The sequence below is a fragment of the Saccopteryx leptura genome, chromosome 11, assembly GCF_036850995.1.
Source record: "Saccopteryx leptura isolate mSacLep1 chromosome 11, mSacLep1_pri_phased_curated, whole genome shotgun sequence".
In the NCBI taxonomy this organism is placed as follows: Eukaryota; Metazoa; Chordata; class Mammalia; order Chiroptera; family Emballonuridae; genus Saccopteryx; species Saccopteryx leptura.
The window spans coordinates 10,457,894-10,473,352 of NC_089513.1; the positions used below are offsets into that span (position 1 = coordinate 10,457,894).

A 15,459-nucleotide genomic window follows, 5' to 3' on the forward strand; every position below is an offset into this window, starting at 1 on the left:
ACCCTGGCCTTGCCCCGTCAAGGCACATATGCGATGTTTCCTGCTCCTCCCCCTTCTCTCTCTTCCTCTTTCTTGGCGTGCAGAAGTCCCAGGTTCGATTCCCGGCCAGAGCACACAGGAGAAGCGCCCATCTGCTTCTCCACCCCTCCCCCTCTCCTTCCTCTCTCTGTCTCTCTCTTCCCCTCCTGCAGCCGAGGTCACAACAGAGCGATGCCCCGGAGGGACAGAGCATCGCCCCCTGGTGGGCGTGCCGGGTGGATCCCGGTCAGGCGCATGCGGGAGTCTGTCTGACTGCCTCCCTGTTTCCAGCTTCAGAAAAATACAAAAAAAAAAAAAAAAAAGAGGGAAAAAAAATTTTTTTTGAATAAATAAAGTCTTTAAAAAGAAAAGAACCTAAATTTTCTAAAATAATCTAGAAAATACTTGTAGGGCTTCACAAACTAGTGAAGGTGTACAATGATCAGAAATAGTCAAAAACAGTAAGAACAGCACAGTGAGCAATCATAATTTCCAAAACATCATAGAATAAAAATATTCATGATGGTAATGGCACCAAAAACTGTCTGATCACTACATAGGCATTAATGAAATAATTTATTATATCCCTGGAGCTGAAAATTGTCAGGAATGAGTGAAAATATGTAACTCTCACCTCATTCCCTCCACCTTTAGAGGTTAGGCTGATAAACCACTAAAGCATGTTCCTTACTGCATATAAATCCTTAAATCCTTCTTGACAACATCCAGCAACAGAAGGACTGAATTAAATTATGTGCCAAAGGTCATTTTAAGAGCTGGCGGAAGGATTTAAATGACCTATAACAATATCTACAGATCTGAACTGGCACCTGGAAATTTTGCCTCAACAACAGTGTAGTGACTGCTGGGAGGGTGGGGGGAAGTGGAGGAGGGTAGGGGAAGGTGGGTAGGGGGAGGGGAGGAGGTGGGGGAGGTAGAGGAGGATGGTGACTGCTGGGAGGGTGGGGGTAGGGGGAGGAGGGTAGGGGGAGGGGAGGAGGGTAGGGGGAGGGGAGGAGGTGGGGGGAGGTAGAGGAGGATGGTGACTGCTGGGAGAGTGGGGGGAAGTGGAGGAGGGTAGGGGGAGGAGGGTAGGGGGAGGGGAGGAGGGTAGGGGGAGGGGAGGAGGTGGGGGGAGGTAGAGGAGGATGGTGACTGCTGGGAGAGTGGGGGGAAGTGGAGGAGGGTAGGGGGAGGAGGGGAGGGGGAGGTGGGGGAGGGGGAGGGGGAGGGGAGGAGGTGGGGGAGGTAGAGGAGGATGGTGACTGCTGGGAGGGTGGGGGTAGGGGGAGGAGGGTAAGTGGAGGAGGGGAGGGGGACGGTGGGGGAGGGAGAGGAGGAGGTGGGGGGAGGTAGAAGAGGATGGTGACTGCTAGGAGGGGGAGGGGAGGAGGGTGTTGTAGCAGTGATAAATGGTGATGGAGGGAGACTTGACTTGGGGTGGTGACCACACAATACAGAATATAGATGATGTGTTGTAGAACTGTGCACCTGAAACCTGTATCATTTTGTTAACCAGTGTCACCCCAATCAAGTCCATGAAAAGGAAAAAAACAAAAAGACTAGTTGCTTTTAACTAATGAAAATGATAGCCAGCTGCTAAATAGATTTGGGGAGGGTTAATTTATGTATCAGATCAAAAATATATAGTCAACTGCCCAGTAAATCTTGCTTCGTATTGACAGCTACTCCATTTGTTGAGGTTTATTCTAATCTACCAAATTACTACAGACTCTTATCCCTGAGTAATGTCATGCCCTGAACCTTTCTCTGATCTCTAAGTTCTTTTTTTAAATTATTTTTATTTATTCATTTGAGAGAGAGAGAGAGAGAGAGAGAGAAGAGAGAGAAAGAAGGGGGGAGGAGCAGGAAGCATCAACTCCCATATGTGCCATGACCAGGCAAGCCCAGGGTTTTGAACTGGCGACCTCAGCATTCCAGGTCGACGCTTTATCCACTGCGCCACCACAGGTCAGGCTGATCTCTAAATTCTTGAATACATACCACTAGAGCTTATAATGTCCCTTATAATATTCATTAAAACAGTACCTGGCAAAAGTGAATTAGCCTTTCAGGTCCTTACAGATTCTGTAAACATAGAGCCAAAGTAATTTCAAAGGGAGAAAAAATCAACCAAAGTAATGTACTATTGCTGACAGTTTTAGCAATACAACTATTGCTAAGATAACTTAACTACAGTAAAATTAGCCATAAACCTAATAACAAATCACCGTCATGAAGATGGTTACCAAGACTGGACACTGTGTGTTAATATATAGCAAACCATAAATAAATTAAAATGCTTAATGGAAATGCTGAATGAAGACAGGTTACAGCAGAGGGCCTCGAACGTTAGCCAGCACCAACCCGCCTGGCCGGCTTGCTGGAAACAGACGGCGGGCTCCACCGCCCAGAGCTCTGGTCCAGCGATTCTGGGGGGGGGAGTGGCGATTCTGCCCACACTGTAGGTCTGAGGGCCACAGTCTGAGACCAACTGAGTTACAGGACCAGATTAGTGATGTCTTTTTGACCTGGTGGACCATCAGCACTTGGTTGATTAACCCTGACCAAAGAAACAAGTGATGCAAGTTGGGGAGAAGGCACCAGGGACTAGATTAATTTCTCAGGCATCTTTAAAGTGTCCCCCATTCCATCATCAAACTAAAGTCTCAGTTGTCTAAATATCTGATGCTCACATCTCTTCTTGGGATGTGTACTAAGAGAAAGTATTGTTTTGAATATGGATTTCATTATAATTTTACTCTAACAGACACCATAGCCCTTCCCTGCTTTATGAGTTCCTTCAGCTCAGTTCTAGGAGCAATATATAGTTAGCAGGCGTGGCCTGCCCCTTCTTAACTTTGTATTTGGCAAAGAAAACACATTTGAAAAATTTCATCCAATCGACCTTCAGTTGTCAGTTGATGTCTTTGCCATCTGTTTCATCCCAAAAAATGATCATCTCATTTCTCCTGGCCATAACTTCAGACCCTATGGTAAGAGCCTTTTCAACATTCTCTTGAGTTTTCTTTCTCATTTGATGAGCAAATTTTCCTTGGCTAGAAAAAAATCACTGAAATAGTTTCACTAACTTTCTGTTATAGTTTCCATTATAATGGATGGCAGACTTCTTCAGATACAACTTCTACTTTCTGACTAACACCCTTCACTTCGGTAGACTTCCGAATTTTCACCACCTGCTCTCCTGGCTGGCTTTGTGTTGTGGTACTTCTCCACAAAGAACAATGTCAAGAGGTATATGCATTAAATAGCGCAAAACATCAGGACTGAGGGGTAACACCTAAATTTTGCTGAAACGATGACGCTAGGCTACAGGGTTCAGAAATGACTAAATCTTCAATCTGAGAATGGCTAACTAAGGTGCACCCCTACTTACTCTAACTGCTCTCAATATAACATGCGCACTACCTTCTTTAGATTACAACAGTGACTTGCAGCAGGGGCGTTGCACCCTGCTGTGGGTGTGGAAACCAGGAGGATGAAGCCAGATGGCTAAAAACCTCCAGCTGAGTCAAGTTCTCACTGTGAGACACTCTGAATAGCATGTGTGCCGTTCCAGCCAGGCACACACGCATTCACAAGTAAACAGCAAAATAAAATTTCTAAAGTCAAGCATGAATGGTTTTTGGATACTCCACACCACTATTCTCTCTCCTAAGACATAGTAAACAAAATAAACCAACAACAACAACAAAAAAAAACCAACTACATTTTCTTTTCTTTAGCTCTGAAGAACACATCGACCAAGATAACTTGAGAAGGTTACAGTGTCTACACTATCACATAGGACACATCTGATTCATGGCGGTTCTCTCCTTAAAATAGGGTTAGGGTTCACTTTCCTCTTTAAAATACATACTGATAATTTGACTTAAAAAAAAGAAAGATTTTATTTATTGACTTTATGGGGGGAGGCGGTGAGTGAGAAGTACCAACTTATACTTGCTTCATCTTTTAGTGTTTTTTTTTTATTGCTTCTCATATGTGCCTTGACCTGGCAAACCTAGGGTTTCAAACCAGCAATCTCATCATTCCAGGTCAATGCTCTATCCACTATTCCACCACAGGCCAGGCTAAATTAGACTTTTACAAACCAAGAATAAAAGATTTCAAGAGCAAAACAATTTCCTGAAAATAGTATTTCCCACTCATCTCTACTGCATTAGATAATATTCCATTGACAACCCTCTCCCCTATGAGGTTGACTACATTAAAGAGGTTGAGTCTAGATTAAAAAGTTCTAAAACTGACTTTTGGAACTATTTTGTGCAAACAACTCATCCATTCCAAATAGAGGACTATTCCTCAATTTATTAGGAATCTCTAAAAAATATTACCAAATCTCCCATCACCCGCCCCTCCCTGTGATTTACCTGTCGGATACATCAGGGTCTTCATTCTAAACCAGGGGTCTCAAACTCGCGGCCCGCCCACCAATTTTGTGCGGCCACAGACTGGCCCACAGACTAATCCACGAAGTTTGATTAGTCTGCGGGCCGCACAAAATTGGTGGGCGGGCCGCGAGTTTGAGACCCGTCAAACCTTCCCAGAAGTACATACAAAATCCACAAGGTTCCCACTTCAATTATTTTCAATTATTACTTTAAATACAGTACCATTATTCAAAGATTAAAGGGAAAGGAAGCAAAAAACAACAAAATAACCATAATCCTACTTTCTTTGTAGTACTATGAAGATTTTGGTGACTATGCAATCTTTTTAAATTTACAAATCATTTACATTCTTGTACTCATTATGTGCACATCATTTTTTTTTTTACAGGGATAGAGAGAGAGTTAGAGAGAGGGATAGATAGGGACAGACAGACAGGAACAGAGAGAGATGAGGAGCATCAATCATCACTTTTTTGTTGTGACACCTTAGTTGTTCATTGATTGCTTTCTCATATGTGCCTTGACCGCGGGCCTTCAGCAGACCGAGTGACCCCTTGCTTGAACCAGCAACCTTAGGTCCAAGCTGATGAGCTTTGCTCAAACCAGATGAGCCTGCGCTCAAGCTGGTGACCTCAGGGTGTCAAACCTGGGTCCTCCGCATCTCAGCCCGACGCTCTATCCACTGCGCCACCGCCTGGTCAGGCACGTGCACATCATTTTATATGCTGCTTTACCCTCTCTCAAGTATATCACACACATTTTCCAAGTTGTCAGTCTTTAAAGCTTAAAGACTTGGAAAATACTCCACAAGCTACCATGTGTTTATGCGTTTCTTCATTATTGACGATAGTTGCCTAATTCTCATTCTATAAATTGCTAAACCAAAGTGCAAAACTCCTTAACAACCCCTGATCCCCTTTTAATATTACCAGATCTTCCTAGCCAGCAGTTCTAAATCAGCTAATCAGCATGCTTTCAAGACTGAATGTTTTCCCCAGAAAAAAATGAGTAATCTTTCTGAACATCCTAAGAGCATATGAAAGAAAAAAAATTCAATAAGCTATATCAGTAACAAGAATAAACCCACATCCACGACCCATAATGTCAACAGGTTTCACATTGTTGATACCAATGGCTGTGTTTGCATAAAACATATGAAGCTACTACTCTTTAAAGACTGACTAAAAGGAAATAGAATAACAAAGTAAAAGGAAAAAAAACCCCTACAATTTCTCTGGTGCAAATTTTTGTATTTGTACATAGACAAACAGCATTCTAATTTTATCCAGCATTTTATACTGTTTTTCCTTTCTGCATCCAACTCGACCCCACCTCCCCCTAAAAGAGCAGCTTCTCACCAAATGGGGAAAGGAAGAGGGAGAGGTCACCCTGACATTCATCACTAGCTGATTGTACCTGTAAGGAGTGGTGGGACACTATTATTTAGCAGTGAATAAAAATAAAAATTTTCCAAACCAGTACAATGAAAATAGCTGTAACTGACTATCATGAGTCTTATAGTGCCTGCCAACATAAAAGCATACTGAGTCTTTCAGATCTAGGATACCAATTGAAGGCCTTGGTGACCAAATATTTATTTTCATAACAAGTCTTTGAATCTCCAGAGGGTTCTAGAACCCCAAACTCCAGTTTTCCTGGGGTTTAGACTTCTTCCAAAGGACTGTAGCCCTTGTCTTAGAGATTCCAGAGTAGGCCAAAAGAAGATATATCAGGTACAGCTCTGTGTGTGGGTCCAAAGCCAAGCCCAGTATCTGGAACAGACTAAGCACTCAACAAGTATCTGTTACGTGAATGAATGCACTCCTATGTCTGGGCCAGAGGAAACAGCCACTTCTCAACCTACACAGCAAATCACTAAAACTATACAATCCAGAGCTACGTTTGGAAAAAAGATAGGGTTGGAGAAAAAAATAAATGGCTCAAGACAAACTTTCCAGCCTCTAACCACCATGAGTTTATATTACTAAGGAAAACATTTCTCTAAAATCATCAGCCAAATATGTCAAGCTTCTTTTATAGAAACACAAGGAATGTTTCTTGTTTGTTTTAAGGAAAGAAAAGGGGATATTATCGATGGACAAATGAAAGTCATTCAGGAGAATTAATGATACTATCTATAGTTTTGAAAAAAATAACCTTTCCCTATTTTCATCCTAAGTGTATTAGGAGTACAATTTATATTTTGTTTTGCATACTCACAACCATAAACCTACTTATGTCCACCCCTGTCCACACACATGCAAAGTATACGGCAGCAGAATGAGTGACAGATGCCCCCATGAAGCGTCAGAAAGAAGGATAACTGAGAGGCGTGTATTTACAACAGGAACAATGCCCACTTATCACTTTTATGTCTTTGGAAATTAGACACACAAAATATGTCTCCAAAACTTGCTGACAAGAGAAAAAAAATATCCGCTATCTCACTGTCCAGCCTATAAGGTACCAAGAACAGAAACTTTCCAGAAATAGGAATTTCCAGGTACTGTGGAAGCTTCTATCCGAAATTTAAAAGCCAGTTCCTCATTTTCACAGTGCTCAAGAAAAGCAGTATGTTGTATTGTAATGGAACTTGATTCCTGGTCATAGTTTTCAAACCTAAACTATCAAAGAGAAGTTCTCATTTCACTAAGGCAGGCCCTGGCCGGGTCAATCCTTTGGTGGGAGCATCGTCCCAATATGCTAAGGTTACAGGTTCAATACCTGGTCAGGACACATACAGGAAGCAATCAATGAATGCATAACGAAGTAGAAATCCATGTTTCTTTCTCATTCTCCTTCTCCTTCCCCTCTCTTTCATATCAATAAATAAATTAAAAATTAATTTTAGCAGGGCAACAGATTATAAAACGGCATAACTCAGAACATGGGAATTTCAGATGACTGACTTAGGACACACACCAGAAAACCTAAATCCTACATCCAAAATAATAAAACAAAATAAAAGCTTCAAGACTACAAATATAGTAAAATAATTTTTAATAATGAATGCACCGAATGCTATCTTGCATATAACCGCATATTTCACATAGGTTATTTTGGTAGAGGCTGACGGCATGTTCAACAATTCCACTCTGTCTTCCTGAACACACACAAAAACTACATTTCTCAGCCACTCTTAGACTTCAGCAGGAGCCGTGCAACTAGTTCTGGCCAACGAAATGTGGGCAGAAACATCCACGTCCCTTCCAGCTGTGCCGACAGCACACAAGCTCTCCCTCGGGCTCCGCATCCACTGGCCCACCGGATGAAGACGGCCCAGGAGAACTCTCTAAAGGACGCTTCAGGGGATGCCAAGGCACGAGACAAAGGGAGCCCAGGTCCCTGAGTCACCTCGAATGGGGCTGTCTAATTTGATCATGAGGACAAAAGAAACTTGTATTAAGTTCAAGTCTAAGATTGGTGTGGTTGGTTGTTGCAGGAGCTAAAATGGCCCTAACATGGTTCTAGTCAAGTCAAAATATCACCCTGTCTGGAAGTGAAATAAACTGCTCTCATATCCCGTGAGCAAACGTCTAGAACTGGGAACATCGATATGCATGAAAAAATTCCATCCTTCTTCTGACGTCCAAGGGAAAGGGGCTGTGAGGCACTGTGCTCTGTCACGAGGGAGGGGCAGGCCGATGTGATGCTAGGACGCTTCTCATGGACATCACACTGGCCGCCAGGTCTCGAGACGGAGGACTCTGAGCAGCAGTTTGAAAGGCAGGTAGAGTGGCTCACAGAGTAGCATTCGAAAAATCTTTTCCTGAAAAATTAGTCTTGGAATCCTGAACTATCTGTATTAGCAGCCTACGACTGCCATAACAAGCCACCACAGAGTGGGTAACTTAAAACTACAGGATGTACTTGCTCACTGTTCTGGAGTCTACAAGCCAGAAATCGAGGTGTCCGTAAGTGCCGGCTCCTGGGGGCTCCGAGGAGGAGCAAGCTGTCCCACGCTGCTCTCCTAGCGTTCAGTGACTGCGGCAACCCTTCATAGCCCCTGGCTTGCTGCAGAATAATCTGAATCATTGTCTCTGTCCTCACGTTGCCTTCTTCCCTTTGTGTACCTCTTTGTATCTCTCAAGGACCTCATCCTAACTAATTACATCAGCAAAGACCCGAAAACCACATTCTGAGGTTCCAGTGGACAAGAACTGGGGAATGATACCAACCATACTATGGATCTTAGATCTAAACAAGCCTAGTTTCTTTAGTCTTAGGATTTCATTGTTTTAAATTTGATCATTAAATATTTACAGTACTACTGTTTGGTGTTGTCATCACGTATTTTTGATACAATGTAGTGAGTATATTCAGTTTACGATAAAAGCCATGATGTATCAGTGTGATAAGATGAAGTAAATCTTTTTGGCAGAACTCCAAAAAAACTGCTAGGTACCTATGACATCTTGACTTCTAAGTTTTAAAGGCCAATACTCTTGCAGACAAAAGTGCCATGTCTCTAAGCACTGCATCTGGAAATGCAAAATACTGAAGATACACAGGCACTCTGTGATTTTTGTCGGTCGTAGGGCGATGACTTGGCTCAGGTCCAATAATCAGTACACTCATAGACTAACCAGTGTTAGCACTTCACTCTAAGTTAAACAAACCTTGGTGTTTACTTAACTGTCTTCAAGAGAAGCCCTTAACAGCTCAAAGAGGACTGAAACCCAGAAAATTAACCCTGCAGACTATCCCAGTCTTACACCTTTGTCAACGATTTTACATATATATTTTTGCTACCTACTCACAACTCCAAGCAAAGCTAGCCCCCATCGGTCACATAAACCACTGGCTGAGGGGCTAAAATGCCAACCCAGGTACAAACAATTGGCACATTAGTTGTAACACACTGACTAGAACATACTTATTTAGCACACACATAATTATTAACCTGTCTTTTGTTCGTTCAAGAGCAAAACCTGTGCCATTCACCTCAGTATTCTCAGAGGACTAGACCAACAGTCAACAGGCAGCAGCCATTCTATAAAGCCTAAGCAAATCAACTGAATTAACTGGAGATAAGAAAAATTCAACTTATATGTGGTATTTTCCAACAATAAGCTGGATATTTTTAAAACTACCTCAGTTACCTAAGATATAAAGGTTATAAAAGCTGAGGAAAAACAGTTTAGCTGATAGATTATTCAGAAAGAAGTGTAGAAGTACAACCATTCAAGTCTATTATATAACTTGTCCTTCACACACACAAAATTCAAAATATAACTTTTTGTATTTAAGAGCACAAAAAAACTAGTTATGAATACAGAGAACACTTTCTAAGACACCACAAATACAACAGCATCCATCCATATTGCATGATGAAGACCGTCAACCCTTTGACTTTCCCTGCGTTTCACTGTTAACAATGACAAACTCCTTTAGGGTAGCATTATTAACTTTTTAGTTATAGGACTAGCTTTTTTTTTTTCACCCCCAGGTTCAGAAGAATGAGTGTCTGTCATTCACCCAGCTCCTGTTTATTAGCCTCTGCTTATCTGCATCTGTGCTTGAGGGTTATACTGGAGCCAAAATTTCCCCGATCCTGATGAGAGGACACAACATTGCTCACCTCTGAGAGTGAACACACGCTGGAGCCGCCCTAGTGTGTCACGTTACACAACGGGACTCTTGGACACATTGAACTCACCCACTCCCTTCTTCCCACACAGCAAGAATAGAATTCTGGAAGACACCACTTAATCAGGTATTCCTAAATGCTCACCTCAGAATAACCCACATAGACAAATGTCTTAGTTCTATTTCAGTTTATAAACTATGTGAGTACAACGGTAGCATCTTCTTGTTCATGCTTCTACCCCAGAATTCATAAGCCTTACGACAAATGCTCAATAGACACAATTAAAATTGACTTAAAATTTTAACCACATCCCTTGACTTTACGTCCTCAAAGTTTTAGAGCCATTACAGGGGAGGGCAAAAGTAGGCCTACAGTTGTTCATATGGAAAATGATGCAATAATTAATAAATAAAAATACAAAAATAAACTGTTTCATGTACTCCCAACAGTAAATTTACTTTTATCCCACCCTGTATAATCAATGGGAAATACAACTTTCTAGACAAACTAAGATTGATTATGATTAATAAGAACTCTCACCATCACTATCTCATATTTTGCCAGGTAATATGTTATACAGCTATGACAGTTTCCTTTTCATATGATAACAAAAGAAATAATGTTGTGGCTGCATACTATAATTCCTAGAGATGATTAACTTGAAGGAAGAAAACCTGATTAATATATTCATCTTACACTAAAGATTTCATTATGAAAGGGAATATGGACAGTTTTATTAATAAAAAGGATTTTGAAGTAAAAGCTAACAACTTTTGGGTAAATAACATACTGCTTTAAACTAATTCCTGATGAACTGAAATGTTCACATCAAGATTTTTATTTCTTGGAGTTTCCTCCAACAGCGCCTGAGGGTCCTTATCTTATCTTCTTAAAACAACAACACTTCAGCTCGCATAATCCCAAACAAATTTACAGGGAAAATGAAACTATACTTAAAAGCTTTAGAGTTAAAGAATATAATCTTACACTGAGATCTGATGGCAAAGCTATTTAGATAAACAGAAAATTATGAATTTCAAAACAGCTCTTAAACTAATCCTCATAGGCATTATTTCAACATTGCAAACAACATTTACACAGTCCAACTACAGACAGAAGTAGTGTACACACAATACACTGCAAAAGTCTTAGTTGTTATTTTTATTGCCCTATAAAATGTTTGCCTTGAAAATACTACCTTTCAGAAGAGAGGGGTTTTCTCAAAATTTTATAACCAATACCATTGACATGCCCAAAACACCAAAGAACAGGTTATTCTGAAAGCATAATATACTTGTTCACCAGACCCTCTGCTGATTTTCACACCTTATGCCTAAAAATGGGGAAAGCAGGGGAAAAGAAAAAAGTATAAATAATAAATACTAGAAAGAAATAAACATAGAAGGAATAACTTTTTTTTCTGAATCTATCAACAAATCCTTTTTGGAATCACCGTAAGAAATCAGTCCAGAAGAAAGAAATAGAAAGGAGTCAAGCAGTAAAAATGACTGGTTTTTCTGATAGTAAATTTTATCTACTTATTCTCCATTCTTCTATGTATGCAAAAATAGATCCAATGATGACCACAAAGGTACAGGATAGTTCTTGTGTTCAACAAAAAGATGTGACTTCCAAGGGGACAAACACTATGTAGAACTTATGAGCTTAAGTCTTTGTTTGCTTTCTCCACTGATTCATGAAGAAGATGGACAGGCAGAAAAACCAATTTGTTTGCAATTTAGGATATTATAAACTAGCAGAAACAGAACAACCATTATTTCCATTAAGAGTTTAAAGTCATTTGAAATTGTTTGCAGAAATGACTGAAAGATAAAACATTTTGAAATACTTTATTTTCTGTGATTTGAAACTTAAAAAAAAAAGGAAAACAATTCTGGTGGCCCATATGAATGGAGGAAACAAAAATTTTGACTGCTACCTCATATCACAAGCAGACACTAACACTGGAGAATGTCTCCATGACTTTAACATAGGCAAAGATTTCTTAAATAGAACACAAAAAGGAGTCATCCTTAAAAAACGGTGGACATATGAAAATACATTAAAACTCAGAATGTCTGCCATCAAAAGACACCATTAAGAGAGAGGAAAAAAACAAGACATGGAATGAAAAGACAACTGCAACATATCTAACTGGTTAAGGGTTCATATTCAGAATATATAAAAAGAACTATAAATTACTAATAACAGTATTTTTAAAGACAACCAAGTTAAAAAAAAAAAAGAACCCCCCACCTCTCTCTCACACACATATATATCTACAGAGCCAATAAATACCTAAAAAGTGCTCAACCTTAGCTATTGGGAAACGCAAATTAAAATTACAATGAGGTCACATTACACATCAACCAGAATGGCTGAACGTAAGACCAGTATCAAGTGTTGGCAAGGATGTGGAGCAACACACTCTGACACATGCTGGTAGAAACATTAACTGGTGCAGCCTCCAGGAAGCTACGGGCAAGATCTACTCAAGTTAAAACTCAAAGACACTATAGGACTCCACCATCCCATTCTCAGTTTACTCCGCAAATTCATCTTCTGCCACTCACCGTCGACCCAGTCCCTACAGGCTTCCCGCACTTGCCTTGCCTGCAGCCCTGCTCTCCTCTCGGCCGAAATGGCTTTTCTGAACTCCTATCACAATCCCATTTTTCACTTAGACTCTACAAGACTGGACTCCCCGACCCAAGAGGCATAATTAGTAGGTTCCTGCTTAGTTTATACTCCTTAGACACCTTCAGAACTTCTCACTTGTCTGACCAACTAGGTTCCAAGTACCTACAGAGGGAAGACTCATTTATACGTTCTCGGGCAACAGCACAGAGCAGAAAGACGAAAACATTCACATGGACATTTTAAAAAGAGAGAGAGAGATTGAATTATTTTCAAATTAACCAGCATACAAGTGCTTATTTTGTCTAACATGTTGAGCCCTAATTAGGAGATTAGAAACAGTTATTTTAATCTTGTCGTTCCTGTCATGCTGCCCTCTCTCCCTACTAGAGTGAGCTGTAGGGTGTTAGACGAACAAACACTGTAACCGCCATGCTCAGAACAGTTTCAGTCATTAGCAGAGTCCCGGCCTACTTGGGAAGGAAGGGGTTACTGCCCTCTTGCTCAGGATCCACTCAGTGTGTGCCCCCAGGTAACTGAAGCTGCCCCTTCCCCAGTGGGCCCCTCCAAGGGGACAGAGTCTGCTCTCATCTGTTGCTGGGTTGGGTCAGCTGCTCTTCCGCTGCTGGGACTCCTCAGCCCAGCAGACTCGCCCCTCTTGGTCTCCCCTGGAGCACGCAGTCCCCCTCCTCAATCAGTGGTGAATTCATTGTTCTTTTCTCGGGGACTTTCGTCCCATCAACTGGAGGAATGGGTAATTCATATCTCTCTCTCTCTCTCTCTCTCTCTCTCTCTCTCTCACACACACACACACACACACACACACACACACACACACACACACACACACACATTGTGTCCATTCCCCCCCTCCCGCCTTGCCTGTGGATGCCAGCACCCACTCTGGCAAGGAAAAGTTAATCAGAGGAATAAGTGAAAAGGAAAAGAAGACGGGGAGGAGGGAGAGAGCAGAAATAAAAATAGAAAGGGTAGCCCTGGCCAGTTGGCTCAGTGGTAGAGCATCAGCTTGGCGTGCAGGAGTCCCGGGTTTGATTCCCGGCCAGGGCACACAGGAGAAGTACCCATCTGCTTCTCCACCCTCCCCCTCTCCTTCCTCTCTGTCTCTCTCTTCCCCTCCCACAGCCAAGGCTCCATTGGAGCAAAGTTGGCCCGGGCGCTGAGGATGGCTCTGTGGCCTCTGCCTCAGGTGCTAGAATGGCTCTGGTTGCGGCAGAGCGATGCCCCAAGATGGGCAGAGCATCGCCCCCTGGTGGGCATGCCGGGTGGATCCTGGTGGGGCGCATGCGGGAGTCTGTCTGACTGCCTCCCTGTTTCCAACTTCAGAAAAATACAAAAAAAAAAAAAAAAATAGGGCACAAACATAACACCAAACAAAACAGAAAATGGTATTCCGGGGGCCGAGGACTGAGAGCCGCTGCGTACATGAAGAATGTGGGCGTGATACGAAAGGCAAGCAGGAAAGAGAGATGGAAGGCGGGAAAAGCCAAGAAATAGGTGAGGTGTGGCCAAATGCTGGAGGAAGGGAAGTGACTACGACTAGGTGAGAAGGAAGGGGAAGTAAAGACATAAAAATGAATGGGACGTCCCCACAGCCTCATGGTGGGGTGACGAAGTCAGACTGTCCACCTCCCAGCTCTAGGCTTCGGAACCACATGGCTCTGGCCAGCTTCCGTCACTCCTAACAACAAAATTTCTGTTGTTATTCCACTTTGTTTTAATGTTTTTGTCAAAGCTGTATTCATAGCACCTAGAACAATGGCTGGCACACAGTACAAACTCAAAACATAGTTACTGAATAAATGAATGGACTTAACCTCTGTAACTCAATTTCCTTAACTCTAAAATGAAGATTACATCAAACCAGATTGTCGTGTGAATAAAGTAAGACCCATGTCAAGCGTTTTAGAACGATGTCAAGCATCACAGAAAGCATTCAATAAGGTGAGCTTTGTAGTATTAGGCAGCAATGTAAGTGCCCAGGGAAGCACCCCTCAGTCTGCTACAAGTAACATTATCAACAACATCATTTTTAAATATTTTTATTTTATTTTATAAGGTACACGTGCTGTCAATATTTAAAATCAGGATATAAAACTTACATAAATATTTTTAAAATTTATGAAGCTGTTTAGGCTTAGTAAGTATAATCATCACTGAAGCAAGTACAACTTCATTTTATTAATTGTTTTATGAGAGTAAGAACTACAGCATGATCCTGTAGGCTCCTTCAGCAGTTCTTGTGACGGCACAAGTCAGCTCACTGCACAGACCTGGGGTCTCATTTGTAAGGTAAACCTTGGCACACTCGCCCCAGTAGCTGATCCCAAATACTAAATTATTCGAGCACTTTATACTCACTTTTTTAACACATCTGTCTCATCCAAATGAGTAATTTTGGTAGTGAAACTGTATGTTATATAAAAACAGTTTTTGTTCGATGCACCTCCTTGGCTCCAAACCAAACCTACCGTGTAAAACATGTCACATTGGCAAAGCTACAGTGAAGATTAATTGCTCTGGGTAATTACATTAGAAATTAGCGTTGACTCAAACCCTCTTTCATGCAGCTTACTGTGCACAAATACGAAGACGGGAAACGTTCGTTTAAGTGAAAACAGACAGTAAAGAGACTTCATAAAATAAACTCTAGCGGAATTTCTCCTCTGTTGGTACATCTCCTACCACCAGGGACAGAAGATCCTTACTTGCGAGGACTGATGTTATTGGTGTTTACAAGGACTCACTGCTAAGTCAGGGCAAGAATGCAGCCAGCAAAGC

At 41.6% G+C, this 15,459-nt stretch overlaps 1 protein-coding gene across 1 annotated transcript in view; it reads right to left on the bottom strand.

The window, feature by feature from the left end:
- PHLPP1 (PH domain and leucine rich repeat protein phosphatase 1) overlaps positions 1 to 15,459 on the bottom strand; it is a 201,520-nt gene that overhangs the window by 115,901 nt on the left and 70,160 nt on the right. The window lies entirely within an intron of this gene.